The sequence below is a fragment of the Mesoplodon mirus genome (assembly GCF_964341445.2).
Source record: "Mesoplodon mirus genome assembly, chromosome: 13".
Taxonomy (NCBI): domain Eukaryota; kingdom Metazoa; phylum Chordata; class Mammalia; order Artiodactyla; family Ziphiidae; genus Mesoplodon; species Mesoplodon mirus.
The window spans coordinates 10,120,236-10,134,952 of record NC_138989.1 but is presented as its reverse complement, the minus strand read 5'-3'; the positions used below and the strand labels follow the sequence as shown (position 1 = coordinate 10,134,952).

General features: G+C 46.8%; 1 protein-coding gene across 1 annotated transcript in view; it reads right to left on the bottom strand.

Annotated features, from left to right (window-relative positions):
• The window catches only part of CIT (citron rho-interacting serine/threonine kinase), a 171,655-nt gene that overhangs the window by 86,824 nt on the left and 70,114 nt on the right, over positions 1-14,717 (bottom strand). The window lies entirely within an intron of this gene.

Below are 14,717 nucleotides of genomic sequence, written 5' to 3'. Positions count from 1 at the left end.
AGAGAAGCCACTGCAATAAGAAGCCTGTGCACCACAACGAAGAGTAGCCCCCGCTCGCTACAACTAGAGAAAGCCCATGCACAGCAACAAAGACCTGACACAGCCAAAAATAAATAAATAAAATAAATAAATTTAAAAAGAAAGAATTGCCAGAATTCTCCTTTGTTCTCAAAATTCTAACTTCAACAGATATGGGCATACCTTGTTTTACTGTGTTTTGCTTTATTAAACTTAACAGATATTGCGATTTTTACAAATGGAAGTTTGTGCAACCCTATGTCAAGCAAGTCTATTGGCGCCATTTTTCCAACAGCATTTGCTCACTTCCTGTCTCTGTGTCACATTTTGGTAACTCTCACAATACTTCAAACTTTTTCATTATTATTATACAGTAAGTCCCCTACATACAAACAAGTTCCATTCCGAGAGCACGTTCATAAGTCCAATCTGTTCGTAAGTCCAGCAAAGTTAGCCTAGCTACCCAACTAACACAATCGGCTGTATAGTACCGTACTGTAATAGGTTTATACTTTTCACACAAATAATACATAAAAAACAAACACAAAAAATAAAGAAAACATTTTTAATCTTACCATACAGTGCCTTGAAAGGTACAGTAGTACCAGCTACATCACCACTGCTTTTACGCTTGCTTATGGACATTGTGGGCTTGAAATAAAGATACTGCACTACTGTACTCTGTAAAGTACACAAAAGCACGACCACTCGTAGAGGATGCACGTATGTGACAATCTACACCAGACAGGTGAACTAACTTATGTGGCTGGACGTTCGAACGTACGTTCGCATCTTTGAAAGTTCGCGACTTGAAGGTTCGTAGGTAGGGGGCTTACTGCACTTGTTATGGTGATCTGTGATCTTTGATGTTAATATTGTAATTGTTTTGAGGCACCACAAACCGCACCCACATAAAACAGTGAACTTAATAAATGTTGTGGGTGTTCTGACTGCCTCCCCTTCCGGCCATTCTCCACCTCTCTCCCTCTCCTCGGGCCTCCCCATCCCGAGTCACAATACTGAAATTAGGCCAATTAATAACCCTACAATAGCCTCTAAGTGGTCAAGTGAAAGGAACTGTCACAGGTCACTCACTTTAAATCAAAAGCTAGAAATGATTAAGCTCAGTGAGGAAGGAATGTCAAAAGCCGAGACAGGCTGAAAGCTAGGCTTCTTCGGCCAGTGAGCCAAGTTGTGAATGCAAAGGAAAAGTTCTTGAAGGAAATGAAAAGTGCTCCTCCAGTGAACACATGAATGATAAGAAAGCAAAACAGCCTTATTGCTGATGTGAGGGAAGTTTTAATGGTCTGGATAGATGATTACACCAGTCACAGCATTCCCTTAAGCCCAAGCCTCATCCAGAGCAAACAGTGATTCCTCTGATGGATCTGGGCAAAGTGAATTGAAAATCTTCTGGAAAGGATTCACCATTCTAGATGCCATTAAGGACATTTGTGATTCATGGGAAGAGGTCAAAATATCAACATGAACAGGAGTTTGGAAGAAGTTGATTCCAACCCTCATGGATGACATTGAGGGGTTCAAGACTTCAGTGGACGAAGGAACTGCAGATGTGATGGAAACAGCAAGAGGACTAGAGTTAGAAGTGGAGCCTGAAGAGGTGACTGAATTGCTGGAATCTCATGATAAAGCTTTAATAGGTTAGGAGTTGATTCTTATGGATGAGCAAAGAAAGTGATTTCTTGAGGTGCAATCTACTCCTGGTGAAGATGCTGTGAAGACTGCTGAAATGACAACACAGGATTTAGAATATCACATAAACTTAGCTGATAAAGCAGCAGCAGGGTTTCAGAGGATTAACTCCAGTTTTGCAAGATGTTCTATTATGGGTAAAATGCTATCAAATAGCATTGCACACTACAGAGAAATCGTTTGTGAAAGGAAGAGTCAATCAGTGTAGCAGACTTCATTGTTGTCTTATCTTAAGAAATTGCCACAGCCATCCCAGCCCTCGGCAAACATGACCCTGATCAGGCAACAGGCATCAGCATGGAGGCAAGACCCTGCACCAGCAAGAAGACTACGACTCACTGAAGTTTCAGGCGATGGTTTGCATTTTTTAGCAATCAAGTATTTTTTAATTAAGGAATGTACACTGTTTAGACATAATGCTATTGCACACTTAATAGACTATAGTATACCATAAACATAACTTTTATATGCACTGGGAAATCAAAAAAAAATTGTGTGACTTGCTTTATTGCAATATTTACCCTACTGCAGTGAATACTGTGATACTCCAAGGTACACCTGTATTTTTTGACCACCTTCTACGAGTGAGTGTAAGATAAATAGATAGATAGATAGAAAGAAAAAATATATATATATATATCCCTTACACATCAGGGAGAATATAAAAGCCCTGTGATCCCATGAGAGGTACGTATGGACCAGTGGTTCTCAACTGGGGCAATTTTGCCCCCCACAGGACAGGTGGCAATGTCCGGAGACTTTTCTAATTTTCACGACTGGGGGTGGGAGTGCTATTAACATCTAGTGGGTAGAGGCTAGAGATGCTGCTCAACAATTCTACAACCCACAGAACAACCCCTCACAAAAAGAATTATCCAGCCCAACACGTCAATAGTGTCAAGTTGCAAAACTCTGCTGTGGAGGCTATGAAGTTAAGGAAGCCACAATTCCTGTCCTCAAAGAAGTAGCAATGTAGGGGAGAGAATTAATCTCACCACCTTTATTATCAAGAATAGCACCCAGGGGCCTCCCTGGTGGCGCAGTGGTTGAGAGTCCGCCTGCCGATGCAGGGGATACGGGTTCGTGCCCCGGTCTGGGAGGATCCCATATGCCGCGGAGCGGCTGGGCCCGTGAGCCATGGCCGCTGAGCCTGTGCGTCCGGAGCCTGTGCTCCGCAACGGGAGAGGCCACAACAGTGAGAGGCCCGCGTACAGCAAAAAAAAAAAAAAAAAAAAAAAAAGAATAGCACCCATTTATTGAGCACAACATCAGGCACTGTGCTTGGTACTTTAGGGGTAACCTCACTGAATCCTCCAACATTCCTCTAAGGAGGGCATTATTATCCTGTGGCACTGAGGCTAAGGAACAGCTTACCCTATGGCCTCTACATTCTCCTATCAACCACATTAGGATGACTGAGGTACAGGTGATGGGCAGGAGAGCTGGGTTTTGGTTCAAAGTGGGGCTCTGCAACCCATCAAGTCATGGGAATCCCAAATCTGCTACATTTTGGCTGGACGGCCTCGGACAAACCCAAGAAAAGAAACCCAAGAAAACTGCCCCAGAGACTCGGAGGAGCGAAGTCAGAGGATGGGGATATGGATCGTGCAAGGGAAGGTAGCTTCTACCCGCGACTAGCTGCGTGCAATGCTGGGAGGGCGACTCCAAGGCCGGGACAGCCTGGGTACCCAAGAACATCCATATGCCAGGTCAGTCCACAGCCACCCCCCAGAAACAGCTCAACTCACGCACGAGAGCAGCTCCTTTTTTTTTTTTTTTTTTTTTTTTTTTTGCGGTACGCGGGCCTCTCACTGCTGTGGCCTCTCCCGTTGCGGAGCACAGGCTCCGGACGCGCAGGCTCAGCGGCCATGGCTCACGGGCCCAGCCGCTCTGCGGCATGTGGGATCTTCCCGGACTGGGGCACGAACCCGCGTCACCTGCATCGGCAGGCGGACCCTCAACCACTGCCCCACCAGGGAAGCTCAAGAGAGCAACTCTTCCTCCATCGCTTGGTGGCTCAGGGGGGTAATTAAATAGGACAGTACAGATTTTACAGGTCCAGGCTGGTTCATGCTCTGGGCTCGATGAGATGCAGTCCAATGAGGATGCTAACAACAGGATATGCAGCCTGCCCACACACTGCTTGCCTACTCCTCCTGCTGCATCTCTGATACACAGCCCGTTGTCCCCATGGAGAGAAAAGGCACTTCTGAGCAGCGCGTGCATGCAGCCACCCACCCACCCACAGCAGTGCTGTCTCTTCAAGCACAAAGCCAAGTTTGGGTTTTCCTTTTTTCTTCCAGCTTCTATTTTCTAGAAAAATTTACTCCAAAATCAACATCTCTTACTGATATACACATGTGCTTTATAATTATAGAGGTCCAAAGAGTATCAATAGAGGTAATGGTATATGACACAGAGGGAATGTGGGGCTTGGTCGTTACTACTGCTGCAGCAGAAAGAACGTTTTCTTAAAATGCGTTCGATGTGACCTAAAAATTGCTTTTACATGTAACCTCAACGTTTAAGGAAAAATGACAAAATGCAGTTTTTTCAATGTCTATAAATAACTCCCATAACTAAAAAAAAATTTCCTTAATAAAGCTATCAATAGAATACGTCATATCAAAAGAGAATACAATCTGTATTTCCAACCTAAAAAGAAGGTATACGTGCTGAGTTCTCTCTATCACTACGGTAATAACTAAGATCATGCTTAAGCATCAAGCCATCCATTTATTTCCTTAGGAAGAGGATCCCAAGCCTGCAAGACATGCCTCCACATCACAGATCGCATCGATCACAAATCACAGATATTCTTGAGATAACCAAGAATGGATACTGGAGGCTAAAATGAGGGAATCGAAATTAGCTCAGCTGAGAGCTCTACCTTAATTGTGGCCAACGGCACTAAAAATACATGCAAGCGCAAGATGTAACATGGTGCAAAAAATAAAACACTCATCAGCATTCTGTTCCAAAAATATATTGGCTTTTAAGATTGAGCATTTTGAAATTTATGAACTAACTTTATAAGCCCGTTTAAAAATACACACTGGTGTCCATCATGAACACTTGGAAATACAGTAGTCCCCCGGATCCACAGTTTCACTTTCCATGGTTTCAGTTACCCATGGTCAACTGTGGCCCAAAAATATTACATGGAAAATTCTAGAAATAAACAATTTATAAACTTTCAATTGAGCACCGATCTGAGCAGCATGATGAAATCTTGCGCTGCCCTGCTCTGTCCCACCTGGGACGTCATCCATCCCTTTACCCAGCCTATCCATGCCAACACCGTTATCGGATTGACTGTTGAAACATCGCAGTGCCTGTGTTCAAGTAAACCTTATCATACTTAAAAACGGCCCCAAAGCCCAAGAGTAGTGATGCGGCAATTCTGATACCCTCTTACTGTGTCTAATTTATAAATTAAACTTTATCATAGGTATGTAGGTACGTATAGGGAAAAAAGTATATAGAGAGGGTTCGGCCCTACACGCTGTTTCAAGCACCCACTGGGGGTCTTGGGACGTGTTCCCAGAAGGTAAGGGGGGGCTACTACCCCCAAAATACCACTCTTCTAAAAAGCTTCTGAATCTAGCTAGCTTTGGGGCACCTCCTTGCCAACCCACACACACACCACATACACACACACACAGAGCAGTGGTCTCCAGCTGAATGAGAACATATGCTTTGGAATGACTCAAGAATCATTTATTAAAACTCACGCTAGGGCTTCCCTGGTGGCGCAGTGGTTGAGAGTCCGCCTGCCAAAGCGGGGGACACGGGTTCGTGCCCCGGTTCGGGAAGATCCCACATGCCGTGGAGCGGCTGGGCCCGTGAGCCATGGCCGCTGAGTCTGCGCATCCGGAGCCTGTGCTCCGCAACGGGAGAGGCCACGGCGGTGAGAGACCCGCATACCGCAAAAAAAAAAAAAAAAAAAAAAAATCTCATGCTATTAATAAAAGTATAGTTATGTGATTTCTAATACAGTCCCCACCTTTAAGCCAGTGCCTAGCTTCGCAGGTTAATTTCACTGGTATACCACCACCTCTTGCCTGGATGGCTGCAGTAACTTAACCCATCTCCCTGAAGCCGACTCCTGTCATCCTGCTGTCCACCACACCATGATCAGAGGGCCTCTCTGTACCATGAGAAACAGACCCTCCACGTCTCTACTCAAAATCCTGCAAAGGCTTCCTGCTCATTGCAAGTAGATCAAAATCCAAAACCAAAGGCCCTGCCTACCTCTTCTCGGACAACTTCCCCCGTGCATCTGGAAGCCCTGGCTACTCCAACGTGCTTTCTGGACACCCACTGGACACCCATGGGCTAGTGCCGGCCTCAGGGACTAAAGTGCTAGTTCCCAGCCATTGCCCACCCAGGTTCAGATTTCTTCAGAGCACTTCCCACCGTCTGAAAAACATCTTACCCATGAACTTACTTATCCTCTGTCTCCCTGCACAGAGTGTTGGCTTCCCGAGGGCAGGGACCTTATCTATCTTGCTCAGTCATGCCACAAAGCTTAGAACTACATGTTTTTCCATGAACGAATGAATGAATGTGCCAAGCACTTCTGTGCCCCAGGCAGTCTCAGTTTAAAGGTCACAGTGGGACAAAGAGATCCAAAATAAGAAGTGAGTTGAATCAATGCTGACTTGAGAAAGCGCTCTGGCCCTCACACGGGAAATGCTCAGTATTGGTTCTGGATGGCACTGTCACGATGACACACACGCTGTCCCATCCAGGGGACGCTCAAGCACTGGAGGGTGGGTGGGAGTGCGTGACCGCCAGGCTGGCCACAGCGCATGTCCACCTCCCCCGGCACCGAGTTCCAGACCCCGCTGGAACTAGGTCCTACCAGGAGCCTGCAGTGTGTTTTGCAGAAGGTATAGCCAACAAACGCATCACAGACCCCATTCTGAGTAAAAAATTGGAGAGAGACATTAGGAAATCTGTCAGGCACCCCCATGGAGCCTGATTCTCTCAATGGGCAGAAACCAGCAAGATGTCTTTATAAAGAGGAGCGGGAAAGAAAAGAGACTCAAAAGCACCCCTGGGCCCATCTTCACCCCTAAATAACAACAAATATGAAATGAACACTCACTCTGCTCCCGGCACTAACACTACATGCTCTGCGTGACCCCACAATAAACCCAGCAGATTGGCACGAATAACCCCCACTTTGTATGTAAGGGAAGTGATGCTGAGAGGTCAAACGCCTTGTTTGCACAGCTAGTGAGGCAGGGAGCCTTGACTTGAACCTACATCTACCTGGTCCCAAAGCCTAGACTTGCAACGAGTGTGCAACATTCCGTCCCCCAAAACAAAGAATGCTTGTATCAGCTCTAAAGTTAAAAGCTGGAAAAGTTGGCCATCCTCTGCCACACGCACGGTGAGTGAACTTAAGAAGTAACCCAAGCGGGCTTCCCTGGTGACGCAGTGGTTAAGAATCTGCCTGCCAATTCAGGAGACACGAGTTTGAGCCCTGGTCCAGGAAGACCCTACATGCCGTGGAGCAACTAAGCCTGTGCGCCGCAACTACTCAGCCTGCAATCTAGAGCCCACGAGCCACAACTACTGAGCCCACGTGCCACAACTACTGAAGCCTGCACTCCTAGAGCCCGTGCTCCACAACAAGAGAAGCCATCGCCCGCGCACTGCAACGAAGAGTAGCCCCCGCTAGCCGCAACTAGAGAAAGCCCGCGTGCAGCAACGAAGACCCAACGCAGCCAATAAATAAATAAATGTTCCTTAAAAAAAAAAGAAGTAACCCAAGCTTCTTGATCAGTTTCCTTGTCTGTAAAACAATGGGTTACCACTGGGGTTAAATGAGAATGTTCATCAAGCCCTTAGAATAGTGTCTGGTACAGTGAGTTCTCAGTAAAGTCATCTCTTTCGCCTTTATTATTAGGCTAGTCCGTCAATCCTGCACAGTCTAGCAGAGTCAGGATTGTTAGAGGCAGGGCAGTGTAGTGGTCCAGGCTATGCGTCTAAGTCTCAGATCTGTTACTACCTGCAAAACCTCAGGAAAGTAACCTAACCTTGCTGAGCCTCGGTGTCCTCCTCTGTAAAATGAGGATAATACCAGCTACCTCATACAGTTATGGTGAGATTGTGATAACTTAATGAGACAACGCATGTGAAGGCGCATCCGGCACAGTTCTGGGTGCACAGGAAGTACTCAATAGACGACAGCGTCCATGAGCAGCAGTATAAACTGTGCAGAAGAATCGGAATAATCTCTGGCCGCTTCTAGTTCAATCTGACAAATGTTCATTGAAGGCCTGCCAGCGAGGCAAGGCCCCGCTGCATGCAAAGGGTGGAAGACACCATCCCCAACCTTGATGAGAGCTGAACAGCTGGGTCAGACATAGGGCACAAGGAGGATGGGTGAGTGAGAAGGCAGGCTGGGGTCCTGGCACACCAGGCTTGAACACCCAGCTCAGGAGTGGTCATTAATTCTGTGCACATCGTGATGCTACTGAAGGGCTGAGCAGGAAAATGACATCATCCCACATGTGCTTTGGGAGAATTCCACCCTCTGTAGAGAATGGATTAGACCGGGGAAAACCGGAGGCAGATGAATCAGTCAGGAGGCTACTGCAGAAGTCCAAACCTCAACGAGGGGTGGCGGTGAGGACAGAAAACCAGGCACAGACGCAAGAGGCACAAGTTCGAAAACTCGGCAACTGATGAGATGGTGGGGAGATGAAAAATAGTTTAAGGTGACTCCATTTCCTTGCCTAGAAAGGTAGAGAAAGTGGTAGTTTCTTAAATGAAATGAGGAAAACTAAACTGGCACCGAGTGGCTTACTGAGTGAGCAAGTGAGTCTGTGCTGGGAACAGGGATGGAGAGATGCTGGTAGGACATTCTGGTGATGATGAACAGGGCACAAGGGGAGGAAGGCCATGGGGGAGGAAGGCCATGGGGGGAGGAAGGCCATGGGGGGAGGAAGGCCATGGGGAAGTGAGGGTTACAGTCAATGGACTGAATGAGATCACCCAGAACAGGCTAAAAAACCAACTAAGGTGGAGCTTTAGGGGGATGGTGCAACATCTCAAGGGCGGCCTGAAACAGACACGGAAGAGGGAGAACAGCAGTCAGAGAGGAAGGAGGGAAAACCAAGTTTCCATAATGTGGAAGAGACGAAAGGAGAAAGTTTCAAGACACACGTGGCAACTAATGGTATCATGTGGTGGGGTGGCAACCACTAAACACAGTGGAATCCGTGGCTTCTGAGACAGTGATTTTCATAGAGTTGGAGAGGTTGGAAAAGAGGCATTGAGGGTGGGCTATTCTTTCAGGAAGTTCGTCAGAGAAAGGAAGGTGAGAGAGGTCAGGAGACTCAAGACAAGTAAAACAGAGAGAACCGAGAGAAATTCACTTAGGGGAAGGGACACTTGCCAAACTGGCACCGAGATTGGGAACATACAGCACCATTTAGTCAATTACTGTCTTCTTAAGGGATCCGAGGCAACCATGCAAACCAGCATGTGTAGACCAGCAAAAAAATGCACTCGACAGATCTTCTGGAGCCTAATCTTCAGGCCTGGGCTGGTATCGTTTGGATCAGATTTCCTAAAGGTATCTTTAAGACAAATGAGAAGGCGGCAGAATGGTCCTGCCAGGCCTGCGAGGCAAGCACACACAATCTAAATAGAGAACAGAATAAGGCAAGAAGAACAAGATGTGCTTGACTTAGAAAAGAAATTGAGCAGGAGGAGAAAACCCCACCAAATACACAGAGGCGAGTCTTAGGCACCTGGTCGGGATGACCGTGGACTGGAAACAGCACGGGGCACTTTAGGGCAGTGTCCATGGGCAGGAGCTGGGGAAGGCTTTGTAACTGATTTGGGAGGCACAGACGATGCCTTTGTGAACCAGAGCAGATTCTGCTACTGTTCAAACAATCAAAACACAGGTGAGGCTGTTTGCCATAGGGATCTGTAGGCAGTGCGCACAATGACAGACAGCCTTGGGCTGGAGGTGGAAAGGAACAGAGTTTTTAAGGGAAGATCACCCCCCCACCCCCAAGTATTTCAGTGAAAAGTAAGAAGGACTGATGGGAGAGTTCAGGCCATCTTCCGCTGGAATAAGTCCTCCCGGCATGGACGGCGGGAAGCAGTGAAGTACAAAACGTAGACGTGAACAGACATGGGTCTCAGACTCGTCAACAAATTGAGAGCTGCGGCCATAAAAATGATTTGAATCGATTCACCCAGTGCTTACTGACTGGCTTGTCTATGATAGGCCTGAAGGGAGAGTGGAGGGCAAGGTCAATGCAGTCCCCTGTCCTCGCCAAGCTTACACTCAAGCAAATGAAAACTCTCGGGGAGAGTGTGTGTCTGCACGTGTTCATGTACACACACACAAAGTGAGAGCCTCTAAATGAAAAGAGGAAGAAGTCAGGAACATCCAAGCACTACAGTCTACCTACTCAATAAACTTGCAGAGGCTGAAAACAAAGTCCAGCCTTTCCACCGCCCATCAGCTCTCATCCCACCCTGCCCCACCCCACTGCTCAGTCACTGCCCATGATGGGCCTCTGCTTCTGAAAAGCACGTGAACCTGGGGACCCCACATAAATGTCCCCATTTCTCTTGCCTGTGGCATTTATTTGGCAGCCTAGCACAGTGGCTAAGAGACCCTGGAGCCAACCTGCCTGGGTTCAAGTCCTGGCTGAGCCACCGGGTGCCGTGTGACCTTGGGCAAGTTGCTTAGGCTCTCTCTGCGCCTCCGTTTCCTCACTTGTAAGATGGGAATGACGACGGTACCTTCCTTGGGGGCTGTTGTGCAGTTTAAGTGAGTTAACCTGTGTAAAGTGATTGGACCAGAGCCCGGTACAGAGTCGGTACCCTGCAAGGATAAGCTGCGCTTATCTCCCTGCCCACGTGAAATTCTACGTGCCTCTCCACTCATCCAAATCCACTGTCTTCTAAGCAGCTGAGGCAAATATTCTACCTTCCATTTGTCCACTTATAAACTCACTTCCAACACCTGTGTTTTCTGAGGGTCTATAATGTCCTGTGCTCCAGGAAAACCAGGATGAATAAGACCCAGCCCTGCCTTTGAGATCACAGCCGACGTGGGGAAACAGACAGATATTCCAACAAAGGTGATCACGGTACTTTGGCAAGAACTGGGGATTGGCGTTACCCATTAAGTGCCCCCATGTCAGATCTTTTGCCTTCCTCTCCCAGCTCTCCTAAAGCACTTAGATATCCAATGTTTACACGATATTCTGCAGTCAGGGTGTTTGCTTTGTGTCCCATGAAGTATTTCACGCATATACTTGTTTAACTGGATGGGAAGGAACCCATTCTGGGACTGGGCCTTCAAATTCTGGCCCCCAGTCCACTCCACCCAACAACCACCTTTAAGCTACAGGGATTTGGAGGCTGCACATTAACTTGTGGTGGGTCAGGATGTTCAAGCATCACCAGCAGGAAGTTCTCAGGGCCTGGGAAGCTGGGTTTCTGGTCTGGCATGACTTTGGACTATTTAATTATTGCTGAGTTCTTTCCATATCTTCTTCACATAGATAGAAGGGCACCATGCATATAGAGACTAGTGTAGTGGTAATAACAAAAATAATAACAGTGGACATTCCGTGTGACTTTTCCATGTGCCAGGGACTAGACCAAGTGCTTTACATATTTCACATAATTCTCAAAACAGCCCTAAGAGGCAAGTATCATTATTACCTCACCTTGCAGTTGAGGAAACTGGCATGCAAAGAGGCCTCAGTAGAGCAAGGAAGAGGCACCCGAAACTGGTTCTCTGAAAATCTGGAAAGGCATTGGTGGAAGCCATTTTTCACTCTTCCACAGTCACAGTGTTTGGATGGCTGGTTCCAAGAATAAATTTTCAGATCCACCCAAAAGGAAAGGAAAAAGCCCTGAGTCAAAAGAAAAAGCCCCCAACAGGGGGGCTAAATATAGCCTATTCAGACACTGTCATCCCACAGATTCCAGTCTCATCGAAATCCCATTGGTCCTCTAAGATTTCCAACGTCTCCAAAAGCATAAAACCAGCATGCGTAAAAACTAACACAAAATATAAAACCAAATGGCTTTTTCCTTCTAGAGTTTATACTGAAGGTTTGCGGAGATGCACTGCTTCTAGGAAGAAGGAGAGGGACCTAAAAAAAAATGTACCCCACGCTGACAGAGGAGGGAGGAGAGCTGGGATCCATTATATTTTTAAACTTTTAACACACTGATTCCTGTTACTATCCCACCAGTGTAAAATTCAAGCCAACAGAGGCTCAGAGCAACACCCAGGCATTCAGAGCTTAGGGATTTAGTTTAGGTTACTGTTGGTTAAAAAGAAAGAGGCACCAGATTTGCACTAACTTTGCCATCATCCCACCCCAAAGACGACCAAAACCAGTTCTGTAGGATCTCTCCCATGCCCTCCAACTCAAGCTGCAAGGAATTCCCACTACACCTCAGACACAGAAGGCTGAGATCAAGATTCCTGTGAAACCTAAAATGACGCACTCAATGGCTGGCTTAAAAATAGTCTGGGGTCCCAAAAAAGAATCCTAAAAAGTGATGAGCAAATGCAACAATTAAAATCATTCTCACTGCCAGTCTCTGTGAAAATTCCTCTTTCATTCAGCTCCACCTGTGAACATTTAATTCTTTTCACTGGTAACAGATCTGGGGTCAGTTTTTCCCAACGCAGTAGAGCAGCATCTGCAATTTCCTCGGTGGTGTGAAGAGTGAGTAACAGTACAGGTAATCAATGTGTGTAAATAAAAACCTGTGATGCTGAAACAGGGAGGGGAGAAGTAGAAACTCAGAAATACCAGGTCCCTGGTGGCGACGGTGGCGTCCCAGAAAATTCCCCCCAAACCTCCAAATGAATTTTGTAACTATATGTTTACAAAACTGCAGGGGCTTCTAAGTAATTTCATCACTGCATCTTTTCTATTGAATTTCTAAATAATGATGACCCAATACGTCCAGGGTCACCTACATCCAACAGGTGGGGTCAATTTCCAAAATGATGTTAGAGGTTTCACCCATAGGGCCGTCCCTGGCAGAATAAACAAATCCAACAGCAAGATCACATTGTAAGATATAAGATGAAAGGAAATCGTTCTGATTCCAACCCCAAATTGCCATGGAAAGGGCAATTAAAGCTCTCCCACCCAAAGACAGGAATACTTCAATTCCATCTTCCACATAAAAAATACACAGGTTTGTTTGCATGGACTTTTTTTTTTCTTTTTTATGAGAATCTTAAGCATTCTTTCGGAGCATGAACAGAAGCTCATTTTATGCTCTAGAGATATATTTTGAACTACCAAAGGTAAAACAGCATATCTTCAAATACAGTGAGCGATATAAACACAATCTAGGGGAAAAGGATCATGAGTAAATTAAAACAACAAATATTTATCGAGTGCCTGGGCCTTAATACTGAGAGGGCCCTGTCGGGGAGCTCCCTGAGCTTTCTGTGAGAAGCAGAAAGATGCAATTACATTCTTCCTGAAAAATAAGCCATTAATCACACACTGCTTCAGATTAATTGCAATGCCTGAGAGCCCTCACATCATTCTGCCTTTGCCCCTGAAATCTTATTCCCTCACGTCCTTCCTGGTTTTTCAGATCACTGGTTAGTACCCCAGCAAGCTTTCATTCTGAGCCAGCTAGCCCACTGCTAACCAGAACTAGAACTCTCCACGCACCTCCGTCCAGTCCGACAGGTGACCTTCACTGTGCTGTGTGTGTCAAGGTTAAGCTGCCCACTAACCATGCATCCTTTAACATTGGGCCTCCAATTCTGCCCTGCTCTTTGACGCTGGTACAAAACCTCCCAGCCCTGCTGGGCCATTTCAAATCCATCTGATGGCACATTCAACAGCTAGTGAGCTTTCTGCCTCTCCTCCCATTATCCAGATTGCTTTGGGGATACAGAGCAAATTAGCCTGAAAGGTACAGCCAACACCACCAAAATCCAACCCCCAATTTTAATCCCAGCCCCCAGGGAGAGAGGAAACAAGGGTCCCCGCGGTCTCTTGCAACACAAACAGCTCTCTCAAGTTCTATCGCAGCCCACAACGCTACCTCCCATCAAGTGCCCAGTTCCCCCCAGTTGTCTGAAATCTTTCCAGGAACATTACTGCCAAAATAGCACCCATGGGGAGACACTATCCAAGAACCTACATGACATTCCCTCAAATCAATATCTGAGCTACGAGCACAACAAATCAGGGCTAAATGCTGCCAAGAGAAGATCAAATTCTGCTCGGTTTCTAAGTGGGCAGCGACCGATCACCCAACATTACCCCGAGAGCCTCCAAGTGAGGCAGCTGGGGCAGCGGGGGAATAACACAGCCAGTCCAAGACCTTCCCAGGGAACTCGAACCTCTGAACGCAGAATGTCATCGGATCAGGAGAACGAAGCAAGACACTGAGCTATGACATCCACAGAGGCCACTGCATTTTAGAGAAATTCCAGGAGGCTGGAAGCCAGGGACTCCCCCCGCCCAACCCCATCCCCAAGTCCCAAGTGCCGTACTCATGCGTGTTTCTTTAGCTTTTTCAAGAATGGAAAAAGACTGATCATGTCAAGAGGTTTACAGTAATATTTATATTTCCATGTTCTAGTCTCCCGGTTTGTTTTTCCCTTGTGAAGCCCAGTTTCTGTGAATCAATGACTCGGCTACATCATACTCCCTCCTGGTGGCTCACAGTAACGGGGCTCTCTCTGGCTGCCAGTGCTTTGCCAGCTCAGAGGCTCAGCTGCCGGATTCCCCAGTCTTGCAGCAGACTTTGTGCTGAGCCAAGTACCATCTCTCCGTTAGAGCTCTGGTACAGCCACTTGCAGCTCAGGTAACCCCATCGGGAAACCTTCAGCTCGTGAGAAACGGATTTTAGGATTCTTTCAATACTGCCAGGAGAGCAACCTCCACCCACCCACCTGAGAGACAGAGGGCTACACAGATGGAAAAATGGATAGATAG